Raw genomic sequence first — 18,454 nt, 5'->3', positions numbered from 1 at the left:
TTCTGTCAAATCGTTAATATACAATAAGAATAAAATAGGCCCCAAAACAGAGCCCTGTGGTACACCGCAACAGACACTTAACGGCGAGGATTTTTTTCCCGAGCACATGACACACTGATATCTACCCTCAAGATATGATCTAAACCAGGCAAGAGCACGTCCACGGAAACCATACTTCTCGAGCTTCAGTAAGAGAATTTCGTGATCCACGCAATCAAAAGCCTTGCATAGATCACAGAACACAGCAGCCATTACTCCCCCCTGAATCAGCCCAACATAGACTTCCTCAAGGAAACTGCAGACAGCATCGTGTGTGCTCTTGGCCTCCCGGAATCCAAACTGCTTATCAGTAATAATGTTAAGGGATTGTAGATAGTTACACACCCTATTTTTTACTAACTTTTCAATGACCTTGGACAGAGTGGGATCCATGTGCTACTAACTACTAAACTGCCACTAAAACAAGTATGAACATCAGTGTTTAGTTCATTGTTTAGTTAAGTAGGTACATTAGTTGACGTTTTTGATATTCTGATTGCATTACAGTATTCTGCAGGATCTTCTAATTGCAACTCTTGTAAAATACCATTTGAAGTCCCTAACCATTCTCTTCTATAGATCCATTTTCTGACCCATAAACGCTTTGGTTTTTCAGATATTTCTTCTTCAATTTCTTTCAAAATGATATTTATTATGTTTTTTATAACCTTATTTAATTCCGTACGACGTCTTTTCTTATCCATTTTGACATTTTTGACATCACTATTGTACTACTAAACTCAATTTTAAAACTGGTCTGAACGATAATCGGTAAGTGCATGGGTACTCGCTACACGACTGAATTACTCGCTACTCGACTAAATTACTAGCCGTGTCTGAACTAGGCTTTAGCGACAGCAACGCGTGGCCAGGTCTGCTAGTACAAAAATATTTTTTTTTTATATCTACATTATTGATTTGTCTATGACTATTAGTATTGTTACACAAACAAATTCTAATTAAATGAAGTTGTTAGCAAGTTTTCTGGATGGTACCTGAAAACTGTAAAGTTCTAATTGGTTAATATTAGTTTTCAAATTTTGTGGGCTCCTACTAATTACCTCTATAATCAATGATTCTACTCACAGTTCATAAACTGATACAGTGCGCAGCTGAAACACGCTGAAAGATCTATATTTTTTCTAGAGAAACCGCAAAACTTAGAATTTTAGAATTTAGAATGAGTGGGAGGGGGGATAATCACTGCAACCTTCCAGATCTATTGTGTCCCCCTTTCTTGAGTTATAACTCATCATACAGTCCCAGGGCTTTGACAAAAGCCAGTACCTGGGACGGTTTTACAGAGGGTAGTTCTCCATCTCCAATATCAGTCGTACCAAAGTTCATGGCACGAATGGTTGTCGTCTCGGCGCACTCAGTGATGAGGTGTTCTGGTGTTTCCCCATCATCCTCGCAGAATCTGCATTCGCCGTTTCTTCTTAGTTTCAATCTACTGAGGTATTCATTGAGGAGATTCCCATTCCAGGTTGCGGATGGAGTCTTCCAAGTTCATGAGTTTCGCCTTTAGTTGGTTACCACTTGGGAAGCAGAACGGTTCTGGTCCAGTCAGTGGAGTGTTCGCTCCTTTTCAAGCTAGATCATTTACTTCTTCATTGCAATTTTCAAGACATGTTAGAAAAGTCAAATTCAGATACTCGCGCATTAATGTGGTTCCAACATGACTTTCATTATGACACACCAAACACCCCCCCCCCTCTATCCCTTGCTGGTGAGCAGGCATCCAGAGTAGGAGGACTTTGTTTTCTTTGCCTAATTTATTCAGCTTTTCTATGCATTCTTTGGCCAATTTCGAATCGATTGATAATGAGTTCATCGCTTTTAACGCTGCTTGACTATCAGATAAAATGGCTTATTTCTTGTTTCCGATAGTTCCTATCTAAGATAAGTTGTACGCATCTTTCGATAGCGTAGATTTCTGCCTGTAAAACCGCAAAACTTAAGAAACAATATTATTTTTTACTTCTCTAACCGTAAAAGGTGCCATAATCCCTTTCTTGTTCATTTCTTAAAACGTCTAATACAGCGCAAATAATAAATTAATTAGTCTATTCAATCCACCTTTTATGTTTTTCATTGTATAGTTAAACTATAAAGGAAATTAAATTTGATTAATTAATTATAGCCCGCAGCGCGAATCTCTTCAAGAAAAAAGACACATTTATTTCAAAAGAACATTTTATATGAGGATTTAATCAGCGGTAATGGTGGCAACTTGACCCAGTACCCTACCTTTTCAATGTGCACTATACGCATGATTAAATCTCCAACCATTTAGCAAATTAATTTTTTACAAGAATTTCTTTTTAATTGTATATTAGATTTTGACCTTGTGAGGTGTTTAGTTTATAAGAAAGTTAATATGAAAATATATATTTTTAATGAAGATAGTAATTATAGTTTTTTATGTAATTTAATCTATATTAAATTATATGAAGGTGGTAGAGATGGTTGTGAATGTTTCAACTGAATACACTATTATGTCCAAATCACAGTTTATCCATTATGAGCTGGCAATCTTCATAAGCTAGATGTATATCCAAAATCCAAAGTGAATCACTCAGAGTTTTTTTGATTCAAACAACGTAGAATACGTGTATATTATTATATACATTCAAAAAAACTGAATAAAGTAAATTTCATATTTTAATTAATATTTTAATCAATTAAAATTAAATTTTTAATTTCCATCTTATAGGTATTCCATTTTGTAAATATAGAAAGAACATAGAATTAGATCCCTCGGAAAACTTCTTTGCCTCTTATGGGAGTGTTGGAATTCTTGAGGTACCTTTCAAAACCTGAAATAAAAAATGCAGGTCCGTATTTAAAAAAATTAAGTCGACCTCTGTGTCTCACAAATCATCAGCTAATTTTAAAATCTAAAAATACTATCAGATTAGAATGTGCAATTAGTTTTTTGATTTTCTAAAAAGAAACAAGATTATTTATAGTTACTGAAGTCTGAAGTGGGTGTTGAAATATATTAGCTGTGATATTAGTTACAGCCATAGAGTTAAAAACAGCAGTTTAAATCAAGATATTTTGAGCTTCCTGACCCTCTCTATATATGTCAGTAGGTTAAACAGTTTCGATTATATTTACAGGACTAAATTATTCTGTACTGAGACATAGAAACGATTTTTATTTTTACATTCTAATCAGTATTCAATCTCTATAAATTTACATGAACGTTTTTTGTTAATATCAGGCAAATAAAGGCTAAAAATAGGATAATGAATTAAAAAACCTACTCGTCGCTTGATTGATATAGGCAATCTATTTTTATATCCTGGAAACCATTCAAAAAATGTCAATTCGAATTGTTCAATAATATAAAAATGACGTTACTCTGATGGCCCTTTGCACTTAAAATAATGACGCAAGAGTTTATATTGACGTACGATTTATATTTGGCGTTATTTCGAGGAAAAAAGGCGTCAGCGATGGCTATGAAATGAAGATGGATGTCATTTTATATAGTGAATGATATAGATCGTCGTTTTTTTATCATACTGTTCATTAAAATCAGTAGCTAACCTGACTTCTTCGATTTATTTAGATCGTTAGTAAATCATTTTTCTCTGTAAAAAATGTTAAGTTGCCAAATTTATATTTATTTCCTGACATTGTCATTCGTTTTGAGACTTTAGTTTTGTATTACGAGTTTTTTCGTTTAAACGAATTGTGTTGTGCTACTTTAAGCTTAAAAAAATTTTACTAGCAGACCTTGCAGTGGAACGTAGTTTTTTTAGAACCTCTTTTAGTGCGAACTGTACTTAATAGCCATAAAAAACTCATTGCAACTTTATTAGAATATTTTCAACGGAAAAGCGGTAGTAATGGCCCTTTATGTCCCTTAAGTGCTGTTAAGAAGGTGAATTTTGTCAATGTAAATAATAACTGTTTATACAGGGTTGTTCACCACATACGACGCGGAGTATTATTATTATTAGCTAAACTCGTAGATTTTTGTAACTTGTAAGTTTTGGGTTCGTTGAAAGACTATTAGAGCAACAATTTAAAAATATTTTGACAAGATACAGAGTGGCCCAAATAAATAAAAAATATCAAAGTTGTATTTTATTAAATGGAACACCCTGTATATTTTTACATTTTTAGTTTCTACGATTAAAATAGAGGTAAATTTGATTAACGTTTACCGCATTTTAATCTTACTGTTTTTGAGATATTTAGGTTTTTGTCAAAATACAGTAATAATTTTAATGCTTTATTTCTCCAGGCGTATTTAAGTTTTTAAAACAAAATATTGTACTGAAGTATTTCTATTTACTAAATTTTGTGTTACAATAATAAAAATTATACTACCTTATACAGAGTATCTAAAAATTTATTTTAAATAATAACTAGCTATAAACGGCATTAACTTCCTTAATTTAAATGGAACACCCTATATATTTTATGATAATCAGATGCACAATTTAATTGTCTATCAAATTGTGTTATATCATTTTTTACCTATGACTTTAGGTTTTCGTAGAAAATGCATTTTCTTATAATTTAAACCTCAATTATCAATATACCTATGGAATATTGACATTTTTGATTATTTTTAAAGATGTAACAAATTTTTAAAGGGTACGGATACTAATATTGTCGATATAGTTCATTTATGTCATTAAAAAATTAAAAAAAAGATGTTTAAATGTTTGTAAAGAAGGACCAATTAATATGATTCTAGTATTCAAACTTTATTAATTGACTGTTTGCGTTGATTAATAATAATTGCTCCAAATACTAAAAAACTTAATTTTGTATGTGTTTTAGACAATGTGGTAAAAAGTAACACCACAGACTAACATAAAATTTAGTTTGTGGTATAAACTTAAACATTTTATTTAATTTTTTGCCGGATGCTTATTTATAACAACTGAGACGTCCATTTTCATAACTTATTATTATATTGATTTCTTATTATATTGATTCCAAATCCACATTTATTTAGAATAATTTATTAACTAACACAATTAAATATGTAATTAATTATTATTTGGGCGGAAATAATGGTGGTTTATTTAATTAATGGTATACTCTTTTATAAAGATTTAAATAGTTTTATTTTTGTATACAAATAGGCTGGTAATATTATTGTTTTTAGCACCTGTACCACAGTCTGTACATTTGTTGCTTTAAAACAATCTAAAATGTCAATATTCCATGGGTATATTGACTGTATGTATAAATGTATATATAAATATATTGATAAATCTATATTATAAGAAAATGCATTTTCTACAAAAACTTGAATGGATAGGTAAAAGTGGTATAAAACAATTTGATGGACAATTAAATTGTCCATCTGATTCTCCTAAAATATACAGGGTGTTTCATTTAAATTAAACAAGTTATTGCCGTTTAAAGCTAGAAATTATTTAAAATACATTTTTAGACACTCTGTATGAGGTAGTATTATTTTTATTATTGCAACATGATAACTGATGAATTATTAAACTTCAGTAAATATTTAGTAGTAAAAACTTTAATATCCTTGGAGAAATGAAGGCTTAAAATTTTTACTGCAATTTCACAAAATTGAAAATATCTCAAAAACGGTAAGGTTTAAGGGTGATATACCTTTGTTTTAATCATAGAAACTAAAAATGTAATAATATACAGGATGTTCCATTTAAAAAAATACAACTTTGATATTTTTTATTTATTTGGAACACTCTCTATTTTGTAAAATTATTTTTAAATTGTAGCTCTAATGCCCGGTTTCTCAACATATAGCGTTATCGAGTCGATAACTATGAAGCACATAAATTTATCCAACCGATAACTTTATTTGGGTTTCCGAACGACAGCCTGTCGAATAAAAATGAGGCAATAACTATCTAATAGATATTTTAGTTCTAGTATAAGTTGTAGGTTGCGCTAGCGTGTTTACAGATTTCGCTCGTTAAAGTAGGGTGGTTTTATAAGAAATAGTGTAGATGTCGCTTTGTAGGCCAGCAGACCATTGACCTTATGTATGTCATTTGTCATTATTTTCTTCAGTTAAAGCAAGGCACAATACGTATACGTATATGTCGACACGTAACGCAGAAACCTACGTTACGTCTGCCGTTGCGTTGTCGTGTAAAACAAGAGCTAAAGCAAGTATTTTGACGTACGTAACGCAAATGGTACATTTGTAATTCTAAATTATTTTGTGAAACAATTTATTTAATGTTAAAACTGAAAATGGATATCTATTATTCCATTGATTCCACATTAAATTTATAAAAGTAATATCGAAAAATGAAGAAAATTATAAATAGAAATTATTTTATTACAGAAAGTAGTCCTTACAACTCAAAATGCTCTTTTTACACAGTTTTATGATTATTTATTAGATTCCATCTTTTAGAATCCTCATATGGATTTTGGCTAAGAACTAGCATTTAATTAAATAGTTTCCAAAATGAGTTTATTCTGATGCTTAATATTTTCATAGTAATTTATTGTAATAAAATAGGCTCAGTTCTGTTACACTGGCCCCAAAATTTATGAAATAACTTAATTACTAGCCGGTTGTGGAAACGAGTTGTTTGTGAATTTGTACGTTCGGCATAATTCGGGTGAAAATCGAAACTTCTTCGGCTCGATACGTTTGCGTTTTGTACGTACGTAAAGATACGTATCACGTATCCGTAAACGCAAGTGAATTTCTTACTGCGCAAGCGTACATGTCAAACGATACGTTTACGTCTACGTCTTTGGCAGTGCTTTAACTGTCTATTTTCTTCATCTATGGTCATCGTTACTTGTCAGTTTGTGCTTGTCAGTTTTCACGTGTTTCTGTTCGTTGGAACAGACAAAACTGTTGGATTTTGACAAAAACTAAAAATCTAAATAAAAAAACTAAATATCTAACTAATTCTAAATATTCTTCATCTGAAGACGTAGATGAGCTAGAATAATCCATTTTAGAAAATGTGACACTGTAAAGCGTAAAAGGAAAAATAAAAGTATTCTAAAAAGGGCTAAATAAAAACTGTAACGATACACGTGATTTATGAACGATACTAAATACTTAAAAAAGTTGAGTTACAATCGCCAAAACAGTGGACCACAGCAGTGCTTTACAAGGCGCTTGCGCCAGATATCATCGGCAGATATCCTAGAGATATATGCCCATTTTCTGTAGATATCTATTAGATAACTTATGTAACAGATAGGATTTGTCAAATCGTTCAGAAACCCAGTTTGAAAGATATCTGTAGTATATGAGTACTATAAGTTTATGTAATTCATATCTACTACTTGAGAAACTGGGCATAAGGGTCCTTCAACGAACCCAAAACTTACAATTTGTAAAAATCTAATCGTTTAGCTACAATACTCCGTGTCGTATGTGGTGAACAACCCTGTATAGTTAAAATTATGTAATTTATTTTTGTTTCCTAAAATATTTTGATTAAAAGAAAATATTTAAAAGTGGGCAACGCTGTGCCGGTCAAGCTTAATCACGTGACTAAAAGTTTATTTGATATCAACTATATGTTTAAAGATCTCAGGGCGGGGCAACACAACTATAACTTCTTTCTGTTGACGTTTTAACAGAAATGAAAAAAATATAGGTATCTATCAGCTTCTGGGTGCGCTTCTAAAAGAATGCAAGGCTATCCACCGCATTGCATTTTTTGCACTAAATATAAACGGATGAACTGTAACAGTTAGAGTGTTTAATAGCAATGATTACACTTGATATAGAGATTGTTATAAACACATAGGTAGGCAGAAATCAAAAACTAGACAATGTGCATGGTTGGATGAACTTGGATGGATGGTGGAAATGGTAGAGTACCTTTTCTGTTAACTCTCTGTTAGACTAGTTTGCGTGTAACAGAACGTACGAGCGGGTAGTACCATCGCATCGCCGAAGAAATCCATCGAGTTCGCGGATTTACCATCGGCGGTACCGTGGAAAACAGTGCGTTTTTCATTAGACAGATTGTTTTGATATAGTTGCATCGGTTCATTTTATTCTTTTTTTAATTAATATAACAGGTAGGGTATTTTGTTTTTTATTATTTTAAATAAATATTATTTTTTTATTAAAAATTTTATTGTACTTTAAAGTTTAATATATTTTGTTCTAGTGGACCGATTTTTAATATTTTTTATTAAATTATTTGACTTTTTAGCCTCCTTTCAAATTAAAAATTATTTTTTTTTAAATCTGTCTATTATACGAGAGAAAACAAAATATTAGTATTTTAACGAAAATTTGAAACACCCTGTAGAAGGGTTTAACAAAGTAAGGAAGTTAAAAATCACTGTGTTGTCAAGGTGCATCGTTTCTCGATAATTTTGTTTTTGATTATTCTCAATAGGTTTTTTGTTGGAGATATTAGCTTTTGAAGGAGACTCCAAAAATTAATAACAATATTAGCACTCAAAGCACGTCTGTTTTGGTTTCATGCAACTATAAAATAGTGTCTGTTGTTTTTGTAATGCCGCCATCGAAAATTGAAAAGCCATGTTATTATTGGTTGTTGACAGCTATATATACAGGGTTGTTCACCGCATACAACACGGAGTATTGTAGCTAAACGATTAGGTTTTTACAAATTTTAAATTTTAGGTTCGTTGTAGAGTTTAGAGCTACAATTTAAAAATATTTTTACAAGATACAGAGTGTCCCAAATAAGTAAAAAATATTATAGTTTTATTTTTTAAATGGAACACCCTGAATATTATTCTATTTTTAGATTTTACGATTGAAATAAAGGTAAATTTGATTAAGGTTTATCACAATTAAACCTTACCGTTTTTGAAATATTTTCAATTTTATGAAATTGCAGTAAAAAATTTAAGGCTTCATTTCTCCAACGGTATCGAAGTTTTTAATACTAAATATTTAGTGAAGTTTATTTATTAATCAGATATTGTGTTGTAATAAAAAAGAAAATACTATCTTATACAAAGTGTTTAAAAAATTATTTTAAATAATTACTAGCTTTAAACGGCAATAACTTGTTTATTTTAAATGGAACACCTTGTATATTTTAAGAGATTAAGATGCACAAGTTAATTGTCTATCAAATTATATTATACCATTTTTAACCTATCTCTTCAAGTTTTCGTAGAAAATGCATTTTCTTATAATTTAGACCTCATTTATCACTATACCAATGTAATATTGACATTTTAGATTTTTTTTAATAATAATGTAACAAATTTTCAAAGAGTACAGATAAGAATATTGTCGATATAGTTCGCTTATTTTATTAAAAGATAAAAAGCAGTTTAAATATTTTTTTGTTAAAGAGAACTAATTAATATGATCCCAGTATTCAAACTACATTAATTGAATGTTTACGTTGATTAATAATAATTGCTTCAAATATTAAAAAACTGAATTTTTTGTGAGTATTAGACAATGTGGTAGAAAGTAACACCTTATAAATTTTATTTTATTTTTTGACGAATGCTTATTTATAACCGAGACGTTCATTTTCATAACTTATTATGGTATTGATTTCTGAGCCAAATCCACATTTATTTAGAAGAATTTATTAATTAAAACAATTATGTATGTAATTAACTAATTTTTGGGCGGAAATAATGGTGGTATATTAATAATTAGTAATAACTGGTATACTCTTTTACAAAGATTTAAATAGTTTTCTCTTTGTAAACAAATGGGCTTGCAATATTATTATTTTTACTACCAGTACATTTTCTACATATGTTGCGTTAAAAAAAACTAAAATGTCAATATTCCATGGGTATCATAAACCATGGGTATGATAAACGAGGTCGAAATTATAAGAAAATGCATTTTCTACGAAAACTTGAAGAGATAGGTAAAAGATGGTATAATACAATTTCATAGACAGCATTCCATTTAAATTAAACAAGTTATTGCCGTTTAAAACTAGTAATTATTTAAAATAAATTTTTTGACACTCTGTATAAGGTAATAAACTTTTTATTACTGCAACACAATATCTGATCAATAAATAATCTTCAGTAAATATTTAGTATTAAAAACTTTAATACCCTTGGAGAAATTAAGCCTTGAATTTTTTACTGCATTTCACAAAATTGAAGATATTTCAAAAACGTTAAGGTTTAAGTGTGATAAACCTTAATCAAATTTACCTTTATTTCACTTGTAGAATCTCAAAATAGAATAATATACAGGGTGTTCCATTTAAAAAAATACAACTATAATATTTTTTACTTATTTGGGACACTCTTGTACTTTATTTTTAAATTGTAGCTCTAATAGTCCCTCAACGAACCCAAAACTTAGAATTTGTAAAAATCTAATCGTTTAGCTACAATACTCCGTGTCGTATGTGGTGAACAACCCTGTATAGGTACTCTATAAAAGATAATAATTATAAGTCTAGAAGTTACATCGGCTATTATTGATTTAATTGAACAAGGAACTATCACAACTACTGTACTTAAAATCATCACTTTTAGAATAACTACCAAGAAACAATAATAAGTATCATGTTTTTTTATGAAGGTGACATTCGAAAAAGCATACACTCTAGGTACTTCATAGATACGTTGATGAGGACCAGAAAGCAAAGGCATGGTTTTAATGCTAAAATTGCTGTAAATCGTTACTGTCTTCTTCAAAAGCAAACATATCCAATAAAAATAAAACTTTTGAGATATACCAAAAAATAAACAATCGAGAAAAGATGCGTCTTGATGATTAAGTAATTTTTAAATTTCTTACTTTGTTAAATGATTCCACAGGGTCTTTCGTACAAAAAAATATTTTGTTTTTCCACGTAGATATGCAGTGTTACTGATATTATGTATGGGAACGGTCGATTATTAGGGAAAATATACAAAGTACCGCAAAAAGTTAAATACAAAAGTTATAGGCTTTTTACATGTCTGTTATAGCTAGTAGTAAATTTAAGCATACAGGGTCGGTCATAAAGTTGTGGCACTTCAACATTTATTTTTTTTAAATGCAGTAGTATATTATTGCATATATCAATTCTTCCTTCAATTTGAAGCAATAACAGTAATATACACATAATGTCCCTAAATTCAACCATTTCCGAATTATGAAGTTTTGATTTTGAAATGTTAAATGAAAATTTTGTAATTTCCAGACAAGACATAATCTCTTTTTATACATCTATAACTGCTAAATTGAGAGCTAATGTCAAGTATTATTAAAGTACCACAGTTTCCGAGGATTCGTCGTTCCACGTTAAAACCCGCTTTTAAAAACATTAGTAAACTTTTCATTTTTTGTCTTATTATCATCTCCAAACGATGCAATTAATTGTAGTAAATGCAATTTTTTGTAGTACTAATAATTTTATTAGTCAGAAAAAGTAAACAATTGAGCGCAATGTAATAAAGAGAAAAAATATTGTTCTAATATAATATGTCCAAAAATCTTCAAAATCATTTGTAGTTTTATGTAGTAGCAAAAAAACTCAGTGAGAGTTTCTTGGAATTCGTGAAGTTAATAGTCAGTTTTCTGACTAATTATTAGTATTACAAAAAATTGGATTTACTACAATCAATTGCATTGTTTGTGTGATGATAATAAGCCAAAGAGCGAAAAGTTTACTGATTAATGATAATCTTGTAACCGGCCAAGACAAGACACGAAAAAGATTAGACGATCAAATATATTTTTCCAAAGCTCCTTGATTAAAATTAGTGTTTTTAACACAGCCGTGGTACTCTAGATCGAAATTTAAAATACGATTTTTAAGCGAAAATGTCAAAGTTGACATATGATATGTCCTTCTATTCAGAGTGTCATTTTATATCGAGTAAAGAAAAAATATACCGAGGGTGCTATTTAAAAATCAACATTGTAGTCATTTCCGGTGAAACAGGAAGTGACCTAAAAGAATTGAATACTTCAATCATATACAGTGTGACCCACTCAAGACCGGGCATCCTCCATAAAATCTGTGTTTATAGTCCGATTTTGATGATTTTTTTTTCAAATATAAAGTTTCAAAAAATGTACTTTAGGGCTCAATGTCATGTTATTTCACAAAAAACAAGGCCTACTTAATAAAGTTTTTGTGGTGAAAAATTTGCAAAATCATATTAGCGATTTTTTTTCAAAAAATTTGAGTACACCCCTACATTCGGCATCCCTCAAAACAGTTCTGTACCAAATTTCGTTTAAAAATATTAATTATTAATAATTCTGCAGTTAAATTAAATAATTCCCTATTTTTGCCAATTTAACGATGAGTTATAACGTAACCCTTGAAAAAAACAATCCACAACAATGGGTTTTATTAGCTGTCAATTCTTGCAGCGTAGAATTGAATATTAATTTAATAGCACGCAGAAAAGTGTTGTATCAAGAAATATTATTTGCATTATGGAACAATTAAATATTAGGGATAAAATTGAAATGATTCGTTTAGTGGGTGATAACTATCTTCAAGCAGGAGAAGCTGCCAGAGAATTTAACAACAGACATCCCGACAGACCTGCAGTAAGTAGAAGCACGGTTCAACGAATAAATAGAGTTTTTAATGAAACTGGTTGTGTGTCAAAATACTTACTAAAAAACAGAAGGCCGGAACATTGAATAAATAGGCGGAATGAGGAAATATTAGAATATTTTCGTAACAATCCTCGTGCAAGCATTAGAGGCGCCAGTGTTGATTTGGATATACCAAGGGAAAATATTAGGAGATGTTTGCGAACTAATAAAGTTAAACCCTTTAAACCAAAGATTTTACACACTTTGGAAAACGGAGATGATGTTAGACGATTGAATTCTGCTTATGGGCTCAAGCAGAGTATTTAAATAATAGAAATTTCTTAAAAGAAATTTTATTTAGTGATGAGGCAACATTTAGTACAAACGGAGTAGTATCCTCTCAAAATTCGCGATTCTGGGCAGTCGAAAACCCTGAATGGGTGATCAATACAAGAAGACAGTATTCTCAGAAATTAAATGTGTGGTGTGGCATACTTGATGATAGAATCATTGGTCCATATTTTTTTGAGAGAAATTTGAATAGTCCAACGTTTTTGAATTTTCTGATTAATGACTTTTGGGATGCAATACATAATTTACCATGCCAAACCCGTTTGAATTTAAAATTTCAATTGGACGGATCACCTGTGCATAACGCGGCAGTTGTCAGGGAATGGTTAAATGAAAATTTTGAAAATAAGTGGATAGGTCGAAATAGCCCGCTAATTGGTGGCCACCGAGATCCCCGGACCTAACACCCCTTGATTTCTTTCTTTGGGGTTTCTTAATGCAACAAGTTTACAAGTCTAGACCTCAATCTGTAGATGAATTACGTATTAGAATTACAGAGGCTTCTGCAAATATTACACCACAGCAGCTTAGGAATATAACTGTTAATCTAAGAAAAAGATGCGACAAATGTATTGAACTGAATGGAGGGCTGGTAGAAGCAACTAGAATTATTTGAATATGTTTAACTTATTATTCGGTTATTGTGTTGCTTGTAGTATTTTTATCATTGTTTGTAATAAAACTCGTTGTCGTGGATTGATTTTTTCAAGGGTTACTTGATAACTCATCGTTAAATTGGCAAAAATAGGGAATTATTTAATTTAACTGCAGAATTATTAATAATTAATATTTTTAAACGAAATTTGGTACAGAACTGTTTTGGGGATGCCGAATGTAGGGGTGTACTCAAATTTTTTGAAAAAAAAATCGCTAATATGATTTTGCAAATTTTTCACCACAAAACCTTATTAAGTAGGCCTTGTTTTTGTGAAATAACATGACATTGAGCCCTAAAGTACATTTTTTGAAACTTTATATTTGAAAAAAAAATCATCAAAATCGGACTATAAACACAGATTTTATGTAGGGTGCCCGGTCTTGACACGGTGGGTCACACTGTATATACTAACATACCAAATCCCGTTTTTTTATCTAAACAAATTGTAGGGGTAAGCTACTTTTGAGACGCTATATGTAGTATATATGAGAGTGTATAGACGCTACGAGCATATGAAGAGTGTATACGTATATGAACTTTAAGAAATATTCACAACTACTCCTTTTCTCATTGTTTCCCTGGCAATCGTTCAATCATCAGCAGAGTATTGCAATATAAATTTAATCAATATATAACTCAGTTTTTATTATCAGTTTAAAGCATAGTTTTAATCATTTTTTGATGGTCATTTATATATGGTATATCTTAACTATGTTAAGAAAATGTGCGTCTAGAGTTTAAAATAGGGTAGATTAGTGGACTTAGAGGCTTATGTAATTCCCTATTCAATACTCTTTGGCAAAAGTTTTATAGGTAACATGGTTATATTTAGTCATTTTTAAAAATAACATTAGCAGTTACAGTTTTTATGACCTTTTCTAGAGCAAATGTAATAAAACAAAGGTTGTTAAATGTCCAACCGTAGAACACAAGCACATAACTATTATTTGTGTTTGAACTAGATACAAGAGGACCCACGCATAATATTTATATCGCAGTTATTCGAATTATAGTAATGCATTCTGTTGTATGCATTTATGACACAGTGCCGGAATGGCATATAAATTATAATTTGATGTTTATTTGATAATAACTGCTTATTTTATAAGTTTATAGTTATAATAAATAATAGACATATACAAGTTTTACTACTATACGTATTTCTATGGACTTAATTGAAATGTCGTATTTTACGTATTAAATTCAAATAAAATATAGTTGACAGCAATTTTCTAGACAAGTTTTCATAACATATAGCAAAGAATATTATAGTTATTGCTTATAGGCTTGGTGTATTCTCCGTCGACTACCACCATCTGAGAATATCGTAAACAACTAATACATATGCAGGGTGACAATTTGAAAACGAACAGTAGTTAATATTGCCGATGGATAGTATGAAAATTTGGCGAAACACGTCAATTTACATATCAAGGGGGACAATTTTTGAGGCATTTGTTGTCGTGTTACTTTCAACGCCTTGACCCCCAGGGCACCTACCCCTAAAATTTTAAATAGCAACCCCTATTTCTTTTACCATTTTTGTGTTTCTTATAGAATTCTACATAAACTGCATTATTTTATCATTAGTTTATCGAGGGTCACAGTGCAGTACCTCGTATCATTTTTGATAGACTAGCATGTGTTTGCATCACAGGAGCCATGAGAACCTGTCCAACAGCAGCAATGGAGGTCATTCTAGATCTAACACCACTGCACATTGTCATTGGTAGATATGCCAATGCGACAATGATTAGAATGGTCCCTAACGGAATTAGTACTGGGAGAATTGTCAGATCAGGGGCTTGGAACACCCTCATAAAGGAAATACCACTCCTGCAACTCCCAGTGGACGATATGCTAAGAACGTACAACTTTGAGAAACATCTCCATGTAGTATTGAGCAATAAAAAGGATTGGAAGAGCGAAACGCTTGCCCAGCAGTTAAAAGACCATACCATAACTTGGTATACTGATGCTTCCAAAACCAATACGGGAACAGGGATCGGAGTGTTTGGACCGAGAGCTAAATACTCCGAACCAATGGGCACTTACCCTAGTATCCTACAGGCAGAAATCTACGCTATCGAAAGATGCGTACAACTTATCTTAGATAGCAACTATCGGAAACAAGAAACAGCCATCTTGTCTGATAGTCAAGCAGCGTTAAAAGCGATCAACTCAGTATCGATCAATTCGAAATTGGTCAAAGAATGCATAGAGAAGCTGAATAAATTAGGCAAAGAAAACAAAGTCCTCCTACTCTGGGTGCCTGCTCACCAAGGGATAGAAGGCAATGAAAAAGCAAATAATCTAGCTAGGAAAGGAGCTAACACTCCACTAACTGGACCAGAACCGTTCTGCTTTCCAAGTGGTAACCAACTCAAGGCGGAACTCAAGAACTTGGAAGATTCCATCCGCAACCTGGAATGGAAATCTTGCAATGGTCTAAGACACTCGAAGAAGTTTCTGAGGGCTTATGATCAAGAAAAATTACAGATCTTCCTGGGTCTGAGTAAGAACAATCTTCGATTGTCACGGGGTTTTAACAGGACACTGTCTCCTCAATGAACACCTCAGTAGATTGAAACTAAGAAGAAATGGCGAATGTAGATTCTGTGGGGAAGATGGGGAAACACCAGTACACCTCATCACTGAGTGCGCCGAGACGACAACCATTCGTGCCATGAATTTTGGTACGACTGATATTGGAGATGGAGAACTACCCTCTATAAAACCGTCCCAGATACTGGCTTTTGTCAAAGCCCTGGGACTGTATGATGAGTTATGATTCAAGAAAGGGGGACACAATGGATCTGTAAGGTCGAAGTGATTAACCCCCCTCCCACTCATTCTAAATTCTAAAAAAATTCTAAAAATCATTTTTGATAGGATTTTTGAGGAGATCCAAAAAATATACCTAATTTTACATTAAATTATTATTTTTTTAATGAATAATTATCTTATAGAGCCGAAATATCAATGCTCTATTACCAAATAAAATATTTTTAATATTTTTGTTGAAAATATTGCTAAAATTTTTTAAAAAAATAATAATAAAATTTTATTAAAAAGTCATATGAGGTCCTGCCTTGTGACCCTGGTTATGTAGAATTTTATAAGGAACACAAAAACGGTAAAAGAAATAGGGGTTGCCATTTAAAATTTTAGGGGTAGGTGCCCTGGGTGTGAAGGGGTTGAAAGTAACACGACAACAAATGCCTCAAAAATTGTCCCCCTTAATATATAAATTGACGTGTTTCGCCAAATTTTCATACTATCATCGGTAGAGGCAATATTAAATACTGTTCGTTTTCAAATTGTTACCCAGTATATACAAATACTTACATATTTTAATAGCGAGTATTCGAAAAGTGTATTTGATGATTGGAAAAATTAAATTCTGTTTAAATAAAAAAAAAACGTTCGTACCAAAAAATATACCATTTACTGACATTTATTTAATATAAGTTTTTTTTTTAATTTACGCAGTTATTTTGCTACTATGCTAATTTATATGCTATTCTTGTTTGTTTTTATCTAAAATATCGTATAGTAAGCATTATAATGTATGCAAGAATTTGCAATAATAAATAGATAATATTCTAAATAGCGCTTGATAGTAAAATAACAATACATTAGTTAACTTTAACTTACTTGAAAGAATTAAAAAAAACATTTCTACACGTTTTTTTTTTTACTTTTTATTATAATTCATATTTGTATAAACCATATTGAGATTTTGACAATAGTTACCATTTTTTTTTATCAAACTTCTTTAATTCACACTCCATGAATTCATTATCTTCCTCTACTCGACGAAGATTGGCGATAACCACAGCGAATTCTTCTCATCTTTCTGCTGTTCTGACGAGTGCTTGACCATTTGATCCTGTCCAATTTCTTTCATCCACGACATCTTCTGCTTTGACCTGGCTTCTCTTCAATTTTAAATAAATAAATGCCTTTATTGTCAAAAAATTTTACAATTTGTAGACAAAGGTAAAGTAAACAAACAAAAGAGAATACAAAACAAGTACCTATACAAATTACATTGTCAGTCTTATTGTTTAAAATAAACATTTATAAATGTTTACAATGTCAAAGAATAAAAAATAAAAATAAGATTCAAAAATATTTAGTAAGTTTATAGTAAATAGAGCAATAGCAAATATTAGACCAGTGTTTATAAGATTAAATTCGATTATCAGTCAAGTCATTTACGGCGTAGAAAGCCTTTTCTAGTAAACAAGATTTCAATGCTTCGCAATTCGCAAATTCGCAAACGAAATGAAGAAAATGATGTTATGGATTTGATTTCAAATGGCAGGTGATTGTGAATTTTTTCGAGTTGTATAATAATGAACTTTTAACTAACTCTGAGCGTGGCCTAGCTGGATAAAGATCTTGCTCCGCGTTCCTGAGTGGATCAGTGTGAGATGGCCTTTCTTGAGAAGCTGATTCATGCTTACGTAGTAGGCAAACGGGTTCAAATATAAATAAGGAAGGAAGAGTTAAACTTTTTTAATGTTGAGACTCAGACTCTTTTACCTTTGATGATGAGGCAGATGGTATTTGTCATTTCTGAGAAGTATGCCGAATTTCCTTCTTTATTATGCTCAGAAGCGCGCTCTCTCTCTCTCTCTCTCTCATGGATCCATGTCATATGATGTAATATCAAGTTGTCTTGAGCATCCGATGAATAACCACATTTCAGAGGCTTCGATCTTTCTCACTCTAGTCACTTTTGTGATCCAGGATTCCATACCATATAAGAGCACAGAATAAATATAGAACTTGACCATATGATATTGGATGCTCAATGTTAGATATCTATTACAAAAGAATTGTTTCTTTTTGAGGATGATGTGCTACAGGCCTACTCTTTCCTGACTTTAACCTCTATATACTTCCTGATCCAAATCCTCAATGATCTA

At 31.2% G+C, this 18,454-nt stretch overlaps 1 protein-coding gene across 2 annotated transcripts in view; it reads left to right on the top strand.

The window, feature by feature from the left end:
• The window catches only part of LOC115879812 (A disintegrin and metalloproteinase with thrombospondin motifs adt-1), a 170,633-nt gene that overhangs the window by 5,797 nt on the left and 146,382 nt on the right, over positions 1–18,454 (top strand). Inside the window, exon 1 of one of the 2 annotated variants that reach the window (XM_030896816.1) lies at positions 7,916–8,070. The exons of the other annotated variant lie outside the window; for it this stretch is intronic. The gene's annotated coding sequence lies outside the window, so the exon portion shown is untranslated. Of the gene's footprint in view, positions 1–7,915; positions 8,071–18,454 lie in introns of those variants that run through there. 2 annotated transcript variants of the gene reach the window in all.

Source organism: Sitophilus oryzae, unplaced genomic scaffold, assembly GCF_002938485.1.
Source record: "Sitophilus oryzae breed Bouriz unplaced genomic scaffold, Soryzae_2.0 scaffold_1588_pilon_pilon, whole genome shotgun sequence".
In the NCBI taxonomy this organism is placed as follows: Eukaryota; Metazoa; Arthropoda; class Insecta; order Coleoptera; family Curculionidae; genus Sitophilus; species Sitophilus oryzae.
Note: the sequence above shows the minus strand (reverse complement) of the source record. Positions and strands in the feature narration are given on the sequence as shown.